Raw genomic sequence first — 12,500 nt, 5'->3', positions numbered from 1 at the left:
CCAACAACAATAACAATTATAATAATATACTTTGGTGCTTTAAATTTCTTATTATGCTTATTTTGTATTAATGGCTTTGTGTCACGTCATTGGTGGACATATATTCAAACGAACATGAATATAATGCTTAATCATTAATTACGGGATACTAAATACTTATAAGATTGTTATTAATAATAATTAGAAGCGGCTATTATTAACCCCTATTTCAGAACAGAAATGTGTAAAAGCTTATTTTAGCTTATTAATATATTTCAGCTCAAAGGCGCTATAGAAATCCACGTTTGTAGTGTTAATTGTTTGTGTGTGTGTGTGTGTGTGTGTGTGTGTGTGTGTGTATATATATATATATATATATATATATATATATATATATATATATATATATATATATATATATATATCTGAGATCCTTAACTGTGTTCATCTGTAGCACTGCAGACCAATATTAGAGTGTTACCCATTCAAATCAATGAAGAGAACCGTTTCCACAGCCTTGTCCTGGCACACAGCACACCCCTAAGGAGTTGTGAATGCACGCTTCACTTTGATGTATTCTGAAAGCAACTGAATCAAGCAGATCAGCTACCCCGGGGATTGTTTGCACTTTGCAGTATTGTGTGCACATTTATCTTCCCCACAAATGAAACATGAATGTCTTGACACGTCTGGATCTTGACGCTTTTTGTTGGAGAAAACTTGCTGACCTTTTCCCATTCCTCCCACTGCACAGTGGCATAAAAGGGTACTACGCCATCTGGTGGCCACTTGTCGGAGGTGCAGATATTTAAGTAACACTAAATAGAATACGTGTTTAGGCGAGATTACTGTTCTGCGGTGATAACTAATATTGTATACATTTTATTACAGCAACTGGAATGTAGGTTTAGATGGATGTTATAAAAAGACAGATAGATAAAAAAAAAACGATCAGTGGACATAGGACTTGAAAATACATCTGACACTGCTCTTGTAATAAGTCATTAATAGTCTGCCTTGACTACGCAGTGAAGAAAGGTGGAGGCAGGTGTATGACCCACATTCAGTGTAATGGGGTACAGGCATGGAAATGTGACACCCATTGCACAGAAGTTTGATCCATTCCTGGTTTAAGATGACACACCTGAGCGTGTTGCCTATGCACTGTGGCTAAACAAGCTTGTAGTAAAACCTGGAATGGTGACAATATGGATCTTATTCCCTCCCTGCCCAGTGATCAGGAGAGGATGTCCATGTGTTCCCCGGGTCCGAGCAGATGGAAATAGGAGGGTTCCACTAGTCTTCTCACAAGTTCCAGGAGGATGTAGACAAGGCTGATGGGCAGGAATGCGCCCGAGACAGATCCCTGCTTAGGAGCCAAGCACAGCTCAGGAGAGGATGTTGAGCTACAGGACAAGAACAGAGTCCCTGTGAATAAACACTCTTCTCCTCTCCAGTGCACATTTGCACACCCTGATTGGCACTCGTCTTGGACTGCCTAATGTAACCTTATCGGTATCATGTTGGTACTTACAGCTTTGGTGAAGGACAGCAGGAATCAAGGGCAGCACCAGAGCCATACTGACAAAGCACACCCAGAACAGGGGCTCAGAGCAGAAAATCTTGACTGTCACTGCAATTCAGAAACTCACACAGAGGTGATAGAGGACTAAAGGGGCCGTCCAGATGTGTTGCACACAACCTCAACTCAAATCCTTCAGAAAGTGACAAGAATTACCCATCAGGAGTAGTAGAAAACTGGAAACCTGCACTGTGAAAATACAGCAGTTATGAGTAAATAAAAAATGTTTGCCTTCTTTATTTCACTATCTGACCTGCACATCATAAAACAGTGAATATGTGAAGCACCTTTATATGGTAAAATATATTACGAGTGCAATTTACTGTCAAGTTGGCCTTCCGAGCTGCACAGTGCAACAGGCTGTGTTGTGTTAAAAGCTCCAAACCACCAATCAGATGCACTTTTGCACAGTTGTTAAAATGCTTGTTTGTGGCATGCAGGGTCACCAGTTTGCACCCAGCCTCCACCCTGTTACAACTGTTCTGAAAACGGTGTTAGCAAAGCGCAGACATGTGTAATGCTTTTACAACGTCTGTCAGGAAAGCCCTGACGCACAGTTTCAGATTTTCCTAAACACTTCTGGATATTATTTACCAAACTGATTGAAGAAAATAACTGCAGATAGCAGGAAGCCAAACACAGAGTATTGTCACTTCTAATCTGCATCAGCACAGCAGTGAAGACACACTGCACAGGGGAGGGCAGGTGAGAACCTGTGTGCAATTTAATAATTATCCCAGGATTTTTAATAGCATGTCTCAGTAGCCCATTTAAAATAAATTGAAATTGAAATTGAAAACAACCCTGAAGTTACAGGAATCGTCCTGCAAGGTCTAGAAAGGACAGTCAGAAAATGTTCCTCTGATACACACTTCTTTAAAAAAAAAAAAATACATGCACTCATCACTTTAAATGTCTTTACAAGGTACTGCCAATAGATGGCAGCATATCCTCAGTATGCGATAAGGCAAGTCTAGCATTTTTAATGGAGGGTTTTGAGAAGGGAGAAAACTCAAGTTACCTCTGTATGCGTGTGCGTTGGTTACGACCTTTTTTTCCAGTGAATACACTTCATATTAAACCAATAATAAATAATCCAATTCATGAGCTAAGCAGTGAACTTACAGTGAGTGCTGATCTGAGAGAACTGCTTCAGCAACACAAAGGAGAGAACACCAAACAGCAGGAAACCAATGAAGAGGAACTCTGGAAACACACAGACACTGCAGTGAGGCACTGCTCTACAAACGAATACTGAACTAATACGGAAACAAAACATGCAATTCACTGTACAACCTTGCCATCAAGGGTCAAGCATACCTGCTTCCAGGAACCTGAGCCCAGCAGAGCAGATAAAGTCCCCAAGCAAGGAGAAGAAAATATGTGTAGAAACTTGTCCTGAGGAGCGATGAGGTAAACCAGCCTTGTTTCCAGAGCAGGGTACTTGCACATATTACAGGGATGGAAATAAGACTCCTACTGCAGAGCAGTTTCATCCATTCCAGGTTTTACTAGGAGTTTAGCTACAGTGTATAGGTGACACGCTCAGGTGTGTCTTATTGAACTCATAGTAAAACCAGGAATGGATCAAACTGCTATGCAATAGGAAGTCTCATACCCCACAAGGTAAAGTCCTGGGATCAATGAGCTGCTGGAAATGAGCACCGACAGGCTAAACAGCTTCCTCTCATTGCTACATGTTCTTATGATGAAATGTTTAGAATTCTTCGTCACGGACATTCTGAGTGTGAGTTCTACACTCCCTGTGTCATTCCAGGTGTAGTTGAGATCTACACTCCCCGTGCCATTCCATTTGTAGTTGAGATCTACACTCTGTGTCATTCCAGGTGTAGTTGAGATCTACACTCCCCGTGTCATTCCAGGTGTAGTTGAGATCTACACTCCCTGTGTCATTCCAGGTGTAGTTGAGATCTACACTCCCCGTGCCATTCCATTTGTAGTTGAGATCTACACTCTGTGTCATTCCAGGTGTAGTTGAGATCTACACTCCCCGTGTCATTCCAGGTGTAGTTGAGATCTACACTCTGTGTCATTCCAGGTGTAGTTGAGATCTACACTCCCTGTGTCATTCCAGGTGTAGTTGAGATCTACACTCCCTGTGTCATTCCAGGTGTAGTTGAGATCTACACTCCCCGTGCCATTCCATTTGTAGTTGAGATCTACACTCTGTGTCATTCCAGGTGTAGTTGAGATCTACACTCCCCGTGTCATTCCAGGTGTAGTTGAGATCTACACTCCCTGTGTCATTCCAGGTGTAGTTGAGATCTACACTCCCTGTGTCATTCCAGGTGTAGTTGAGATCTACACTCTGTGTCATTCCAGGTGTAGTTGAGATCTACACTCCCCGTGTCATTCCAGGTGTAGTTGAGATCTACACTCTGTGTCATTCCAGGTGTAGTTGAGATCTACACTCCCTGTGTCATTCCAGGTGTAGTTGAGATCTACACTCCCTGTGTCATTCCAGGTGTAGTTGAGATCTACACTCTGTGTCATTCCAGGTGTAGTTGAGATCTACACTCCCCGTGTCATTCCAGGTGTAGTTGAGATCTACACTCCCTGTGTCATTCCAGGTGTAGTTGAGATCTACACTCTGTGTCATTCCAGGTGTAGTTGAGATCTACACTCCCTGTGTCATTCCAGGTGTAGTTGAGATCTACACTCTGTGTCATTCCAGGTGTAGTTGAGATCTACACTCCCGTGTCATTCCAGGTGTAGTTGAGATCTACACTCCCCGTGTCATTCCAGGTGTAGTTGAGATCTACACTCCCCTGTGTCATTCCAGGTGTAGTTGAGATCTACACTCCCCGTGTCATTCCAGGTGTAGTTGAGATCTACACTCCCTGTGTCATTCCAGGTGTAGTTGAGATCTACACTCCCCGTGCCATTCCATTTGTAGTTGAGATCTACACTCTGTGTCATTCCAGGTGTAGTTGAGATCTACACTCCCCGTGTCATTCCAGGTGTAGTTGAGATCTACACTCTGTGTCATTCCAGGTGTAGTTGAGATCTACACTCCTCTGTGTCATTCCAGGTGTAGTTGAGATCTACACTCCCTGTGTCATTCCAGGTGTAGTTGAGATCTACACTCTCTGTGTCATTCCAGGTGTAGTTGAGATCTACACTCCCTGTGTCATTCCAGGTGTAGTTGAGATCTACACTCCCTGTGTCATTCCAGGTGTAGTTGAGATCTACACTCTGTGTCATTCCAGGTGTAGTTGAGATCTACACTCCCTGTGTCATTCCAGGTGTAGTTGAGATCTACACACTCTGTGTCATTCCAGGTGTAGTTGAGATCTACACTCCTCTGTGTCATTCCAGGTGTAGTTGAGATCTACACTCCCCGTGTCATTCCAGGTGTAGTTGAGATCTACACTCCCTGTGTCATTCCAGGTGTAGTTGAGATCTACACTCCCCGTGTCATTCCAGGTGTAGTTGAGATCTACACTCCTCTGTGTCATTCCAGGTGTAGTTGAGATCTACACTCCCCGTGTCATTCCAGGTGTAGTTGAGATCTACACTCTGTGTCATTCCAGGTGTAGTTGAGATCTACACTCCCTGTGTCATTCCAGGTGTAGTTGAGATCTACACTCTGTGTCATTCCAGGTGTAGTTGAGATCTACACTCCCCGTGTCATTCCAGGTGTAGTTGAGATCTACACTCTCTGTGTCATTCCAGGTGTAGTTGAGATCTACACTCTCTGTGTCATTCCAGGTGTAGTTGAGATCTACACTCCTCTGTGTCATTCCAGGTGTAGTTGAGATCTACACTCCCTGTGTCATTCCAGGTGTAGTTGAGATCTACACTCTGTGTCATTCCAGGTGTAGTTGAGATCTACACTCCCCGTGTCATTCCAGGTGTAGTTGAGATCTACACTCCCTGTGTCATTCCAGGTGTAGTTGAGATCTACACTCCCTGTGTCATTCCAGGTGTAGTTGAGATCTACACTCCCTGTGTCATTCCAGGTGTAGTTGAGATCTACACTCTGTGTCATTCCAGGTGTAGTTGAGATCTACACTCCCTGTGTCATTCCAGGTGTAGTTGAGATCTACACTCTCTGTGTCATTCCAGGTGTAGTTGAGATCTACACTCCCCGTGTCATTCCAGGTGTAGTTGAGATCTACACTCCCTGTGTCATTCCAGGTGTAGTTGAGATCTACACTCTGTGTCATTCCAGGTGTAGTTGAGATCTACACTCCCTGTGTCATTCCAGGTGTAGTTGCTGCTGACAGGTTTCAATGAGGACGTGACTTCCAACTGTTTAGTAAACAAACTAATAATCCTCATAATTTACTGCAACCGACTTTTGCCAATACCAGATCAGCTCAGCTACTTTTTGGATTTGTTTTAAACAATTCCTCTGTACGCTATTGATATTTAGGGATGGAAAGCAGACTCCCATTGTGTAGCAAGTTGAGACGTTCCAGGTCAAACTCCGAGCTAAATCAATCACATCCGAGTTTGTAACCTGCACCGACCTGGCAAACCCTGGAATCTCACACTGCTGGGCAACAGGAGTCTGACTGAGTTCCAATGGGCGGACTGACCCAGTCCTGCGTAAGCAGAACAGACTGCACAAAATGACAAACCAGACAGGCTTTGCTGCAGTTCATTTGACTATGTTACCAATTCTTCAACGGCACAAAGCAACGCTGACCATGCGATAGAGTCATTTGGAAGTCGACAAATGGGAGAGTCCGTTTGCAACATCAGTAATCTGTCTGGCATATCTAACTTCCACATACCGTGTGCGCTGTAAGGGAGAGCCGTCACGCACGCAGTAACGTTTTCTGCATTTGTGATATAGAAGCGAGCCTGTACTGCGCCTCGCTCGAGAGGCAGCACTAGCCCAGCACTGAAACTTGCGTAAGATGAACAAAGATGCAATACCTGCAATATAAGCACCACGACACTAGGGGTCAGTGTTGTACCGGCTGAGAACCCATATAGTACCGTTACATTTACTAGATAAGTAACTGGTACAAAATGTCGAAGTGTGCCACTGAGTTCAACTGGCTTCTATTGTAATTTAAAAAATGCATCCTCTGCAATTCCTGGAACGGAAAGAAGCCTTTGCACAGCAGTTTCGTCCATTAAATGGTTTACTATGAGTTTAATAAGAGGCACCCGAGCTTCTTACCTACACACTGTGGCTGGTCAAGCTTGCAGTAAAACCTGAACTGGGCGCAAATGAGACAGGAAAACGGTATTCTGCACTCAACCAATTCAATCCAAACAGGATGCACTGATTCTATATCTGTGTACGCTGTACAGAGAGCATGCCCTATGGTGGGTCCTACTGTCTATATTAAACGACTCAGACAGACATCTCAACAAAGACATGTTCACCTTCAACAGGGAACCTGAAGTGCTGGAACTGGGTTGGCGCCTGCGCAGTGACACCGACAGGGGCGGGATCATTGACGTTTACCACGATCTTTGTAGAGTTTGAAAGCAGTTGGATCAAAGTTGGCTTTGAAACAGGTCGCTCTCTAAAAACACAGCCAAGCAGGGTTTATTTAAAATATGCCTGCATTTGACAATGGTCTGTGTGCTTTACCGAGCACGGCGTGTTGTAGATACGGTTCCTGCCTCTATTACGCACACATGTAAATACTGCCGCTACAACAAGGCAGTTCTGCTAACTTGCACTGCAAAGTTCTATTGCGTTCAAAACTGCTACAATATATTTCGTGTGTAACCATTGCCAACACGCTGTTACAAACAGTTTCATTTGCACAGTGGTGACATTCACATTGTATGATCTGTTTGACTAACAATCTGCAACTATTCTCAATACAGACAATGCTTTGTGAAACAGCCAAATGAATCAAATGACCCACTTTTTTTTTCTTCTAAATAACAGCAACTGTAAAATCAAATGGAACAAAACTACGGTTACAAACAACCTTTTTTTTGGTACAAAATGTTGGCAGAGCCAGCAGCCCTGTCTTACAAAGTTCTGCCCCGACTCCTTCTAGGTCTGTCTCGAATCCATTGCTAAAATTGTTCCGCTGGAAATGTACCAAAAGCACTGCAAACGCTAATAGCAGGACCATTTGGGATCTCATGGTATTCAATAAACAGGAAAACCCGCGTAATCGTCGGGCTAATCTCGCTTTATCAGCTGTTCCTGAAGGCAGTTCCTGGTCAGCAGGCTCTTCCGGAGACGTCATCATCAGTCATTGTACTATTATGAAACATAACGATCGGGATTTGCAGAGAGGATGAGTTTGGAGTTGATATATGCGTTTTCCTTGCAATGCATTTGTTAGTTTACTTGCTGCGGTATTTATTTCGGCGCGTGGTAGAATACGTGCTGTACATTATGTATTAAACCCTTCCATGCACGCAATGTTGAAAATAGCTGGTACAAAAAAGTACTTCTGTACACGTAATAAATATATTGTTCATTGATCATATTTTCAACGTTTTCCCATTGCTTTATATGGGGATAAATGCTTTCGTCCTGTGCAGAAATCATGCATTTGCGTCTTTTCTGTGTCCCAGTAATAGAGACTAGATGATACAGTATTTTTTTGTTTGTTTATTGGTCCACATATGAAAGTTGCCGTGCATGAAAGTGTTCATTTCACTTTTGTAATGCTGCAGGGTCTGTACTGTTATCTCAAGGACTTGGGCATTTTCATGTATTAAGGTGCGGTGTGAAGATGGGATCACTCACACGTGGGTAGGGTAGGGTGTGGTTTATACCTGGACTAGAGTTTGATTTTGGGATTTGAACTGGGTACCTCCTCGTTACAAGCCCATATCTTTAACCACTGGACCAGAGAAAAACATCTTAACTTTAATAAAAAAAAATTGTGGTGGACATTCTCTCAGTTGCTCTGTTTTAATTGTTCCAAGAAAACAACTGGCAATATGGCTAGGCTTAACCTCTGCAACACAGCTTTGACCTCCACAATATGGCTCAGAGAAAGACTTGGTGTAAAATTACCTTGAACAAGCACACTTACCTGTTGCCCCTGTACCTGTCCCATCTCAGCGGTCAATCCCACCTGCGTGTGACTGCGTTTGGGAAGGCGAAGTACTTGCTTCTCAAAGCGGCCAGCCAGCTACGTGGAACACAAATACAAGCCTGTGCAAATACATTGCAAAACACTCTCGTCACTTCCTCAGTTACTGTTTTCCATTGTCTGCACTTTCCGAGAGACAGAGAGTTACTGAGTCTAAAAATACACTGCCAAACATGCAAAGGTGTTTGTACCCACGATGACTGCTGGTGTTTAATTAAAACAAGCTGGAGAGGTGTTTATCAGCAGCAGTCTGGCCTATACTGCAGCTCCTTTATTATAAAAGATGCCACATTTTAACAGGTGAAGAAAATCCCTCCCAGCTCCCATCCTTCGTACCTTGTGTGGGTTCAATGTATTCTTCACCCCCTCATCATGTAAAACATTCACTGTGGTCACACTGAGTGCTTTCAACGCAAGGTCACAGTCCAGGGATGTAAATAAGACTCCCATTGCATAGCAGTTGGATCCATTTCTCATTCGACTATAGGCCCTTTAGTGGCTGTGTGCTCACTTGTACCATGGTAGGTTTCCTCTACATTTTAGAATGCATATATGATTTTTTTCAAAGTTTCTGATTTCTGCCCGATTTAACTTTAACTGTAAATCAAAAGACATGTATTTGGGTGTTTAATGAGTCATCCAAGTGGTTCAATATTATCAGTACAAGCTTAAAAAAAAAATCTCAACCTTATATGACTGTACCAGGGGTGGCCAAAGTTGGTGCTTCCAGTCCTGGTCTTTGTTCAAACCCTGATTGTTTAATTGAATCAATGAAATCTCCATCCAGACCCTGAAGTAGTTAATTATCTATGTTATACCTGGAGTGGAATGTGCCTCCAGGACTGTAATTGGGCACCCCAGGACTGGAAGTTACAAAAAATTTAGCACTTCTCTCATCCAGCTCTATTGCAATCACATTAGTGACTCTGGTCGGAAGGAAAAACACACCGTAACATGTTTTTAAATTATATTTATTATAATAATTATGTATGAAGTATTCTGCTGCATTCAAGTAAACAGTAAAGAGAAAGAAACTGTGAATACATGCTTTTCCATACATTTCTCAAATCATTTGTCTGTCTGTGAAGACTTGAAATCAAACAGCAATGAACGCATTTCAAAATCTATATAGTGTAAATCGTTTAAAAAAAAAACAAACTAAAATCAATTTTTTCATTCAAACAAAATTACAATGTATAAATAATGTACAAAACTACCAGCCATTAAAATAATATTACAGAAATAAAACAAAGAAAAAAAGGTTTCATTAACCCACCCACATAGTAAATGCTAGACAGATATATTTAAGGCATTTAAGAAGTAAATGTCTAGTGGACACGCGTAGTGTATTAGAAAAGACCAGGCAGCACTAAGGTGAATAAACGTCATGAAAACTATTCTTCATGTTGCTTGTGATATTTCCAAGCACTTTTCTCAAAGCAATAATGTCTACTGCGAGTAGATTTAAATGACATTTTCTTTATTTTGTTTAGTTTTTTAGTCTGTGTTCAGGTGCTTTCACCTGAAAAATCCTTCATCTCACCTTAAACCCAAAACATTAAAATAAAAGAGAGAAATGGCTTTTCAGCTGCAGGGTATGAATCACAACAGAGAAAATGTGTGTGTGTGTGTGTGTGTGTATATATATATATATATATATATATATATATATATATATATATATATATATGCAAAAAAATATTGGCTGCTATTACCAGCTACCTGGAGTCTCCAGATAGAATCCTTGCTAGAGCATGTGTAAGGTGATTACAGACAAAATTCTGGCATTGTCTGTAAACCTGTATAGAAAAAACTCCAGAGACGGAGGTATGCACCATTATTTGAACAATGATATCCTGATTATTTGCCCGTTTGCTGTCTTCTAACTCAGTGTAGTAAATAAGTGCTCTGTTCATTAAAAAGCTGTAAAACATTATTTATTTATTTATTTTTTACCCTTAGGTTAAAAGCAAAAAGACACATTTCTACAGCTCCTTTCATCCGAGGCACAGAGATTCCCCGAACACTACAATAGTCTTTGTCATTGACGTTTCCCTTTGCTTTTTCACACACAGACATCACTGCTACCCATACTGGCCTGGCTGTTGAACTTGTATCTTGGCACAAAGTTTGAACGAAATAAAATAAAGTAAGATAACCAGACACGCAAAGGGTCAACATGACACTAATCATACAGGAGTGCTGTGCATTAAAAGATGCTCCTTTCATGATTCTTCAGTAGCAGCTTGAGGTCTTCACTGTGCAATACATTTCGACAAAGCACTGAAGAAGGCGCGAGGAAGGGGCTGCTTTTTTAATTGGATGAACCAAGAACAGCATCACAAGCATCTCATTAATAGCATCAATATCCATAAATACGACCATCCACTAAGTTTAACAGTCCATCATGAAATGAGCATTTGAGTTTATTATGGCTCACAGGAGCAGCCCATCAGGACCACATGGTTTTCACTGCCTGCATTGGCGCGATACGCACTATCACCCGAGTGTCTCCTTACTCCTCTAGAAAAGGGGTGGCCAACCCTGGTCCTGGAGAGCGTCAGGGTCTCCCAGTTTTTGTTTTACCCCAGCCTCTCAATGATTTAACTGACTTAATGATTGGGCTTAATTGGTCAGAATTACTGTTTGTTCCAGGTATTTAGTGATTGATGATTTACAGCTACCTACAAAACGTGCAGGACTGAGGCTCTCCAGGAACATGGGCCACTCATGCTCTAGACAATATGTGGGTTTCATTTGGCTGGATGGATCGAAATTTCAGCATCGCTACAAGAGCATGTCTAGGCTTTACAGCTCCAGGTAATAAAACTTTGTTTCATACACCATGATACCTTGTTTAATGTCCTCTCTGCTGGCTGTTACACATTACACAATCACCCCTCACCTGCAACTCGGTTACTCGTACTTCGCACTAACGACTAAGCAATAACTTTCAGCCCTTTACAGCATCACTTAACTACGGCATGCTTTCAGACCAGAAAACAATAACAGACCACACCACATGGCCTGCACAAAAAAGTGGGGTAAACAACAGCTGCAGCACATAAAAGAAAGCAGTGACTTCCGTCACTCACTTACTTACTTGCTTACTACATGTCTTGGTATACCTTGGTATCCCTGAAAAGCAAATATTCTTAATATACTTCCAAAAGAAGGGAGGGGGGTTGTACTATACTTTACAACTCAAAAAGCTTCTCATAATGTGACGAGAATAAGACAGAACTATTGAATTCCCAAATCCAATAGAATTCTGTACAGCAGAATTACACCTGGAGACATACCACTCTGTATACTGACTTCCCTAAATATCAGAACTAATTCCACATAGCTTTATCTAGTATCCAGCATACTTGTATCTTTGCAACTTTAACTATCAAAATGTACCTCTCTCACAGAATTCAGATTGATTGTCCTGGATTTTTTTTAGATGCAGGTAACCAAAAGCATGTCCAACTAAAAGGATTTCTTTTTTTTTTATTTAAAGCTCTGGCCAAATGTTTTCCATCACCTAGAATTGTAGGTTTGAGACATCACTAAAAATAAATAAATACATAACTATATGAACATAATTTAGATCTTTTATTTACGTCATGTAAATCAAAGAAACTACAATTGCAAAAGTCTAGTGGAAGCCATAATAGTAGTACAGTATTTCATGTTAGATTTCGAAATGGCACAGTTTTTCATTAGGTACTATGTTAAAGTAATATTGTTCAGCAGGTTTCATTATACTTGAAGCAAAATTAGTTAATTCTACAGGATGATGTAAAATTTTTGGCCACAGCTGTGCAAATACATATATTTAAAAAACATTAAAACACCATAAAGCTGTAATGAAATACCTGAATACACACATGCATACA

The 12,500-nt window shown here is 41.4% G+C and overlaps 1 protein-coding gene across 1 annotated transcript in view; it reads right to left on the bottom strand.

Moving 5' to 3' along the window:
• The window catches only part of LOC121295048 (vesicular glutamate transporter 2.1), a 29,614-nt gene extending 20,994 nt beyond the window's left edge, over positions 1–8,620 (bottom strand). The window contains exon 1 of the mRNA XM_041219341.1: positions 8,557–8,620. The gene's annotated coding sequence lies outside the window, so the exon portion shown is untranslated. The remainder of the gene's footprint in view (positions 1–8,556) is intronic.
• Between the last annotated feature and the right edge of the window lie 3,880 nt (positions 8,621–12,500).

The sequence above is a fragment of the Polyodon spathula genome, chromosome 19 (genome assembly GCF_017654505.1).
Source record: "Polyodon spathula isolate WHYD16114869_AA chromosome 19, ASM1765450v1, whole genome shotgun sequence".
Taxonomy (NCBI): Eukaryota; Metazoa; Chordata; class Actinopteri; order Acipenseriformes; family Polyodontidae; genus Polyodon; species Polyodon spathula.
Note: the sequence above shows the minus strand (reverse complement) of the source record. Positions and strands in the feature narration are given on the sequence as shown.